The sequence below is a fragment of the Oncorhynchus keta genome, unplaced genomic scaffold (assembly GCF_023373465.1).
Source record: "Oncorhynchus keta strain PuntledgeMale-10-30-2019 unplaced genomic scaffold, Oket_V2 Un_scaffold_5444_pilon_pilon, whole genome shotgun sequence".
Lineage (NCBI taxonomy): Eukaryota > Metazoa > Chordata > Actinopteri > Salmoniformes > Salmonidae > Oncorhynchus > Oncorhynchus keta.
This window is the reverse complement of record NW_026290960.1, coordinates 592728-602664: the sequence shown is the minus strand read 5'-3', so window position 1 is coordinate 602664 and position 9937 is coordinate 592728. Positions and strand designations below refer to the sequence as shown.

The window sequence follows — 9937 nt, the reverse complement described above, 5'->3', positions numbered from 1 at the left end:
TCACAGTAGTAATACAGTACTGATGACACATTGATATCATAGTATTAACACAATAGTAACACATAACAGCAAGTGTCTCACCTCATTATTCCTGATTGCTCTCAGACCCTCCTTGATAACCTCCTTTAGATTTCATCTGGGCCTGAACTGAGTTCACCTATACACACACACAGTCATAATGAACAAAAGACTTGGATAACGGTTTGTAACTGCTTGGAATCTTTACCTAGTTGATATGACATAAGGCTCTGTTTTCTGTGTGAGGGTAGGTGGTCAGTACGTACTGATGAGAGCCCAATGCCCATGTCTCCTGAGCCTACGTGTGTTGTGTGAACAAAGTTGGTTGGTTCTCCAATCATTGAACGGTCTATCCTCCGCCGCCTCTTCTGTAAAGCATTAATGAAATTGTAGTATTACTAAAGGCAACAACAGTCAACTGCTTTATGAACAGACACTCACATACAGGCTGATAAGAAGTACAGAAGATGAGAAGGCCTGGTTCTATTTCAGTATCTAGGACCTTGACCGTTAGTGTCCACACTTCATAGACTGAAAGATCAGGAGTAAACAAAACAGTGATTTCTTGTGTGTGTGTGTGTACTCACAGGCTGAGGCTGCTCTCCAATGCAGCAGCTGAAACACACCCAGAACTCAGTCATGCTGTCGGCAGCTTCCTCTCTCTTCTCTTTCTTTCTTTTTCTCTCTCTTCAACCCTCTGTCTTCCTGTTCACTTCACAGCCGATGCCACAAACAGCCGGCGGAAGCAGATTACAGACAGACATACACTTACTGCTGGTGTTTCTGTAACACACACTGACACACACCACTCTCCCCAGGGCCTGAGCAACACACTCCTGTGGACACAAAGAATCAGAGAACAGTTGACACATTTTTGCATTAGTTATGTTAAATATCAAGTGAAATTTGGTGATGGACAGAAGATTCTGTGACCTGGCTATGTAGTCCTAGTAGTAGCATGGTATTCTAACTAGACAGTGTTGCATTGGTAGTTGTGGTAAAGATAAAAAGGACAGAGGTGGATCTGGAAAAGAGAGAAACTAACCAAGTCATAAGAGGAAGGAACTCGAGCAACATGCACCAGTAACACATTACTGTACCTGCCTACTAGAAAAACTGTATATTTCCCCTGAAAAGTTATCTAGCAAAACTCCCCTTCAATATCACACTAGGATACTTAGGGGGGACCCAGTGAAAGTACAGCGATGGACAGTACAATAGCATACACTATTTCAATTATATTAATTTAGCAGCAGTGCGCCCCCCCCGCCCCATGCTACCCTTACCACCAACACTGGGGGAAAAAAATCTGGCATAGATAGATTTCATTGCAAGTTTAACTGGTCCAGATGGTCAGTTTTCAACATTCAAAACTTCTATATTTAATAACATGCAGTCTTCTCAGTTGTAAAACATAGTCTAATAAATACCACTCTATAATAGTGCTACCCATAGTGGAGGATAAACCATGACTCGATAGACACAGACCAGCCCTTCATCTTGTGGCCCAGGAAGACAAGACCGTAGACATCTCTCATTTGTTGTCTGTAGTTTCACATGACCACTTTATAAAAATACCCAGAGCAGTGTGAGCTCAGACGCCTCTGCCTCACCCTCCACAGATGGTGGTGATAGAGTTAGAATAAAATACTTTTGTTTACTCAGGGAACTAGGCTATTCATTTCACCCTGGAACAGTTGAGACTGAGACAATGTCATTACTCGATACCATCTTCTCTACTGTAGTGTTTTACAATCTCTAAACTAGAGAAGTCTACAAATCCACTAACTATTTACATGTTTAATTAAAGACCAGGAGAAGTGTTGTTGAGTAGCTAAAAATAATTGTATGGTCGTCAATGATCTAAGGTGTTGTTAATGACATTGAAGCCCAAACAGGTTTAGAACCATTGATCTCTGATATTAACCAAATGACACTGAACTGTGGGTTGTATTGATTACAAACAATTCACTAACTAGGGAGGGACCATATTTGTAGTACTGCCACTAGTTCGATAAAGTCTTACAGTAGAAGATACTTACTCGCAATAGCTATTTCATTGCCAAATTGAAATAGGCCAAGAAGATTAAACTTATTTCAGAGTTTCTCTAGCGCAGAGAGGCCTGAAGACACAAGGAGGAAAGAGCGAGGTTGTGGTTTTCAAACTGACAGCTAAGTAAGTTAGCTAGCTAACCGCTAACTACCGGTTGCTAAATCAGTAAACTGTACTCTGAAACTTGAACGAGGACCGATTTTGGAAATACATCTACACGTAGTTGTGAACTTTGAAGGTTGGAACTAACTTCAAATGTGCTTTAAATAAATTAGATAGATTTGTGGGGGTAAAAAAATAAGGTAAAAGAGACATACCTTCTGGCTAAATTCCCGAAGTTGCAGACGAAAAAATATCTTCCTGCTTTACCTTGGCGCAAAGCTTTCTGGGATATAGTGTTCAATGAAACAATATTACATAAAAGCAGACTTATTCAAAAAAAGCAGACAATTCTTGCGAAACTCTCGTGCTTCTTTCTGTTGTTTTTTTTTACTAATACAAATGGGCAATTTTTCCAATGTTGAGCTAATTTATTGATACAGTTTTTGTTTTCTATCCTAATGGCGTCTTTTTGTACGAGATAATCATCAGCTAACGTTATTTTTTGTGAATTTGGAAGCATTTGTGTCATTTGAAAAAGCACATAAATGATTCATAATTAATAATGGTAATGTTAACTGACTAATATTATCTCGTAGAACAGAACGTATAAGATATCCTAAGCCTGTATTAACCTCAGACCTTATTTTCGCGTTTATCCCAAAAGCCTATTCTTTCCTCATTCATTTTCGCCATATGAACGGTAACTAATTTCCGGGTTTTAGGTCTTCGAGCAGGTGAGCTCGCGTCTTTCTTTTTCCCAACGCAATTTAGCCAAAACTTACGCCCCGTTATTACGAGAGGGTTCTGCTACGCTCCCATTGGCTAGCTAGCGTTGTCTCACTCACAGGCGATCAGTGCAGAGACAGTGGCCTTCCAAGGTAAGGATGGAAAATGTCATTTAACAATTAGCTGCCTACCATAATGCAGTCCTATTATTATAATGTTTGGTAACATTTGCCCATGTATTCATTTTCAGAGTTTCAATGACTTGTAAAACGTGTCTCAGAACTCTGCTGAATTCCCTCAATTGAAGGTCAGCTAAGTTTACCTAGGCTACTTAACGTTACTAGCTCGATATTTGAAGTTGTTACATTATAATTTGTAGTCTATTATCAGGTAAAAGCATATGCTTATTATTCATAATTTCTCAAATATTTTAGCTAATCAATTCAGTCGAATACGCTATGCTACATCAATTGAATCTGATTTTAATGGCTAGCTCTGTCCACTACATTATTTTATTATATTTTTCAATCTTGAAATACAAGGGCAAATGTTATTAATTAGTGACTGAAATTTCGTGCTTCGTGATATTCACTTCGGGACTTGGAGAGCGCTCAAAGCGTTGTAGAACGCCTCTCTGATAATAGGCGTGGATTTGGCTTAATTGAGTTGGGGAAAAAGAAGACAAGACAAGGTGAGGTCTATTAAAGATGCATATGTAAGTTTTTGTGCTGCCAACGAAATTCACATAGAAATGTGAGTTATAAATTTGTCATAATTGAAAGCAATTCTAACAAGCAGTAGATATGTTCTATGTATGCCATTTCTACGCTTCCCGTTCTTATGTTTCATTTTGGCATCTTTTACTTTTGGTTTTGTACACCAGCTTCAAACAGCTGAACATAGAACATTTTTGGTTATTGAAAATATATTTCACAACTGTTTAGATGGTACAATGATTCACAAACTGAAATTAGGAAAATTATTAGAATTTTCGCGACCAGGAAATGGTGAAGTGATTTCTGCATATTGTACCTTTTAAAGCGGGTGACAGCAAGGCAAGCCTCATCAAGTTCATGTCACTAGTGGTGTCTCAATATTGCCCAGCAGAGGGCAGATCTACTCACATAATTAAAAAAAAGTTTGTTGCCAAGCAGAACAAGGTGTATTGCAGATAAACAGATAAAAAAAACTATAGGCTGGGCAGCACCTCCTTACTGGAGAATGTATCTATCTACAGCTACCATTTGATCTCCCATCCAGGGTTTTAACCATGCCCAGCACTGATTACTTCTGATATTTGTCACTGACTATTACCAATGTGCTATCGTGAGAAGGATTGTTGAAAGCTCTCCAACTAAAAACGAAATAGATTCACTGTTGCTATCGAACCCATTCTAAAGGGTAGGTTTAACAGAGGAAATTAAATGTGACCATAATGTATCAATTATATGTCATTAATGATACTATTTAGGACTATGTAGCATTAGCAAAGTCATCAACAGCTATTGTTTCAATTCAACTAAAATTAGACAATGCAATAGACCTAGGGTTTATTATTTCAAAACAAATTATATTTAGTGATATTGAATTGTGTTTGGTTGTCAACGCAACCAAAATCAACATTTGAAGAAGATGTATCCCCTGCTTAGACTAAGTCAGTGGCACAGATGTGACTATCCATCTTCAATTCCAGTTTGTTTTCAAATTAATAATTGATATGATGGATTCATTGTCACGACTTCCGCCGAGGTTGGCTCTCCTGCCCGTTCAGGCGGTGCTCGGCGGTCGTCGTCACCGTCCTACTAGCCACTACCGATCCCTTTTCGTGTATCTGTTGGTTTTGTCTGATTGTTTTCACCTGTGTGTTGATTAGTTCATTAGTGTCTGTATATAATGTAGGTTGTCCCGCCCTTGTTTTGTGCGGGATTGTTTATTTTGTCGTTCGTTTCGTCTGTCAGCGTTTTTGTGTTTATTATTCTCCGGTTAGTCTGTTATCCTGTTTTGGATCATTTCACCCTGTTTGTATTTGGGTTGACCGTGTTTATTTTGTTCACCGGAGAATAAACTTATTATCGCTATTTGCTCTCTGCGCCTGATTCCACCCACCTTGATTAGACGTGACATTCATGTCTCCATCTCAACCAAAAACCAAAGTTAAAGAATGGGACTACATCACATTAAAGTGAATTTAAAGTTTGATTTAGTCTTATTCTTTCACTTACATTTTTGGATGAGATGGAGACATGAATCCATGTAGACATCTATGTCTATGGGAACAAGCACTGTTCATGACTCAAACTGTTCACACTCCTTGGAGAGAAAATGTTGCCGTTTTAAAGCTTATTTTCTTGCTATACATTTTGCTATGTCTAATGTTTATTCATGTGATATGAGTGACTCAAACATTACAACAAAATCTGTTGGCTGAGAAACCTAGCTGACATGGGCTCGTTGAGCTGGACATTTCTGAGAAGTTATAAATAGCTCTCTCAGGTATTTATTTAACCTTTATTTAACTAGGCAAGTCAGTTAAGAACAAATTCTTATTTACAATGAAGGCCTACCCCAGCCAAACCCGGACGACACTGGGCCAATTGTGGGCCGCCATATGGGACTCCCAATCATGGCCGGTTGTGATACAGCCTGGAATCTAACCAGTGTCTGTAGTGACACCTCTACCACTGAGATGCAGTGCCTTAGACCGCTGAGCCACTTGGGAGCCCAATGACTGACATGACAAGAGGGAGGATAACTGATGATGCACTACAATTTCAAAATTGCACCTTGTGCATTCTACTATTACAACATTCTAGAGTAAGTTGAAAGCTGGACTGAGTTCATTAAAAAAAGAACTGTGCCCTACAGTTTGGAACCACTGCAGTAAATAGCATAAAAGGCTATTTTACAATCTAACCTAACGTTTAACCTTAAAGTGAGTAGCACATCCATGGCCACATTTTGAGGTTACTGTAAATATACACTTCTTCTTATTCAATCAAATAAAGCATGCATGTTGAAGATAGCATGCATAGGTATTCACAGGTCTGTGGAGATCTTCACAATTGCTGTAATAATCTGTACAGAATCTCAAACAGCGTTGAATGTAATCTCAACTGTAATCCAGGTCATTTGGTTCTGCTATTAGATGAAGCACAGGGACAACACAATCTGTTGTATAAATAAACAAACTATTTGACATTGTATTCTCATTTGAACTTTGCTGTGCTTTTAAATGGTTAAAAGTGCAGTGATAGACATTTTGGTGATAACTAGACCAAAAATCTGACGTTGTTTGGTTGTGCTTTTAGATGGTTCCAAGCATAGTCATAACACATTGGAAACTCAACTTATGGCTTTCTTTTTGAGTAGGTGAATATAAATTGCAATCTCATTGATCAATGTCTCAACCAAATATTACCCAATTATCCACATTGGAATGACCCAGTGTGCTCAGTGGAAGGGTGTTTTCTTGCTCCCCATATCACTGTGAATCTTATAGTGTTTGAAAATCAATGTTTTTCAATTGTTTTCAATTTTGATGATGTCATCGAGTAGAACTTGTTTACTTTATTTTTTTCTACAAAATGTAGAAATGTGCCATTTTAACATATGTAGACACTGGTATTGGAGATAGGTTGAAAAGTGGTGGAATTGCCCTTTTAAGAATGTAGAATGACAGAAATCTGATTATTCAGCAGAGCAAGGCTTAATTTCATTGTAGACTTCTGGGACTGCAAGAGATGCGTTTTGTTTCAATGTGTTTTAAGAGAGCTGTGTGTGTGTGTTCTGGGGGCTCGGCTCAGAAGAGGAACACAAAGACCTGATAGGTCGGTCTAGGAGGGAGGGAGGCATTGGGGGGGAATAGAGAGGGACAAGCTGTACTATCATCACTCCCTCACTCGTCGGCTCCACAACTATATAAACAATTAATGTTACAACTATCACACTGGTAACAATGAAAATGGATGGCAGTCAGCTGAATCAGCTCCACATGTCTCTATATAGCAGCATGGCCATGGCATCTGTCCCGCTGCCAGATGTCTTCAGTACGTACCAAATGGCACCCTATTCCCTATAGTGCACTACTTTTGACCAGAGCATTATGGTCCCTGGTCAAAAGTAGTGCACCATATAGAGGGAATGTGGAACCATTTGGATCCCTGGCGTAAACATTGACCATGTGCTGCTGCTGGTGGTATTGCTGCTGCTTGACCACAGGGCTGTTGGCTGGCCCAGTTTTTGTAGAAAAACACACAGTGGGTCAGTGAACTAACTATATCACATGCTACGTTCATTCTTGTTGGCATCTGATGCACTTGTTTATCTGTGAACAAAGAATTGGGAATGTAGTATGGATACCAGTAAATCATTATCTTAGAGAGAGAGTCTTTGTAACACTGTGGAAACAATCCCATATTTTGTGGAAATGTTGAACACAAAGCAAAGAGGCATTCAGTTTCAGAGAACTCTTTCCTTCCATTCAGTCAGGCGTTGTGCATTGTGTATTGAAACGGGAGCTGGGCTGTCTAGGGATGCATCTGAAATGGCACCCTATTCCCTACACCCTATTCCCCAAATGGGCCCTAGTAAAAAAAAAATGGCACTGTGTAGGCAATAGGCTGCCATTTGGGACACAGGATAGAGCTGCTAGACATTCCCATGTTGAACACACACACACTCACACACACACACTACAGTCTCCTCTATCTCTCCAGACCTGAGTAACATTCTGTGTGTGCATATTATTTAACAGTAAAATCAACCGTAACTGTAGCTGACATACTCCACACTTACTGCATATGCTCCTGGAAACTCTCACTCTCATTGGTCGTTCCATGTCATTTCAGCAAGCCATTCAGCACCCACCATGTTAGATTTTTCTTAAATCGTTGTTGTAGTTAGAAGAAGATAAGCATTCCTGCAACATTATTTTGTTGAAATATAATTTGATCTCTGAGAAATTAAGAAAATTGACCATTTTAATTTATAGGATTCACATAATATTCAATAAATATAGTACCTAACATCCGATTTGGACCAAACCTTTTTCTAACAATGAGTAAGACATGAGGAATCCGAAGAAGTTGTCAAAAGCCATACACAGACCCCCCCCCACGTCCCACGCTAATGACACCCCGAATGTGTGTACATAGTATCAATTCTCTATGTTTGACTAGTAGTACGGAGCTGAAGCTCAGTGTTGTTTATTCATACTATGTTATGTATTCTCAGTGAGTTTTAATCATTGAATTTGTTGGTTTTATGTCCCATCCGACATCCTGATATTATCAGGTTCTGACCACTACATGGTGCTGTTCTCCCCCACATTGTTCAAATCAAATCAAATTGTATTTGTCACATACACATGGTTAGCAGATGTTAATGCGAGTGGAGCAAAATGCTTGTGCTTCTAGTTCCGACAATGCTGTAATAACCAACGAGTAATCTAACCTAACAATGTTAAAGGAATAGTTCACACAAATTACATATGGATTTTCTTACCCTGTAAGCAGTCAAATGACCAGGTATAACAGCAACCCATGCTTTGATTTTGTTTACTTGGCAACTGTTTCAAATGCTAACTTTTTAACATTTGTTTCACAAATCCAACAGTGGCCAGGTAAACAAAACCAAAGCCTTGGTTGCTGTTATATCTGGTCCATAAATTGCTTACAGATTAAGAAAACCAACATGTATATAACTTTGTAATTTGGGTGACCTATCCCTTTAACAGTTTCACTGAGAATACATTACATTGGATGAATAAATAATATTCCGAGCTGCAGCTCCATACTACTAGTCAAACATAGAGAACTGATACTACAGTACTATATACTCATTTTGGGGGTGGGATTAGAGTGGGGGGTCCGTGGATGGCTTTTGATCACTTCTTTTGATTCGCCATGTCTTACTCATAATTGGAAAAAGGTTTGGTCCAAATCGGATGTTAAGTAATATAATTATTTAATATGATATACATCTTATACATTAAAATGTCCAATTTGGGTGCAATCAAGTATCTTAATTTCTCAAAGATGAAATTATATTTCAACAAAATAATGTTGCAGGAATGCTAATCTTACCTGTTTCTAACAACAAACTATTTTGGGAAACAATCTGAGATGGTGGGTGTCGGAATCCTATTTTTTGAGAGGAATGCATTCAGTTTCACAAATAAAACATGAAAGTGTTGGGAAAGGAAAGGCTAAATGCTTAAGGAGCTAACCCTAAAGACCAAGGCACTCTAACCAGAATTGTTAATTGGTATATTCTGTTTTGTCACAGAATAGAAATGGATAAAAGTGGCTATAAATGTTTACACATCCTATCTTGGTATTTTAGTTGTTAATAGCTTGTTTTTGATGGTCAATGTCAACTTTAACAAGGGGGAAAAAAGCATGTCTCTGAATTGATATATAAGACAATTAAGTCCCTTTAGCCATGAATGGCCACAGCCGCCTCACAGTACAAGTCAGAACCGGATTTTATTCATTTTGCATCCCAAATGGTACCCTCTCTTATATAGTGCACTTCTTTTAACCAGAGCTCTTTGGGCCCTGATCAAAAGTAGTTTGCTATGTAGGGAATAGGGTGCGATTTGGGAAGCAAACATACTGTTGGCAGCCAACTACTCATAGCTGAGGTTCTGAGGGGGCAGAAAAGCATCTGTAGGAGATATTTTGGTTTCAAACCTCAAACTGTGTCACATTGCGGAAAGGGTGGATACTAGTAAACAAAGCGACGAGGTCAGCAGGAGAAAGTGAAGAGAGCAAAAACATGATGCAATTAAAAAAGAATTACCTTTATCTTATTATCTTGGGTGTTCTAAGACCGTAAGTACAGGACCAGTCAAAAGTTTGCATAGGTAATCACTTACTCATTCAAGGGTTTTTCTGTATTCTTACTATTTTCTACATTGTAGAATAATAGTGAAGACATACAAACTATGAAATAACACATGGAATCATGTAGTAACCAAAAAAAATGTAAAATATATCAAAATATATTTTATATTTGAGATTCTTCAAAGTAGCCACC

General features: G+C 38.5%; 1 long non-coding RNA gene across 1 annotated transcript; it reads right to left on the bottom strand.

Annotated features, from left to right (window-relative positions):
- Positions 1-785: 785 nt before the first annotated feature.
- On the bottom strand, positions 786-7832 carry LOC118375616 (uncharacterized). The gene is made up of 2 exons (XR_004823856.2): positions 2389-7832; positions 786-854 (listed from the first exon to the last, which is right to left on the bottom strand). It is a non-coding gene; the product is annotated as an uncharacterized LOC118375616 (long non-coding RNA).
- Between the last annotated feature and the right edge of the window lie 2105 nt (positions 7833-9937).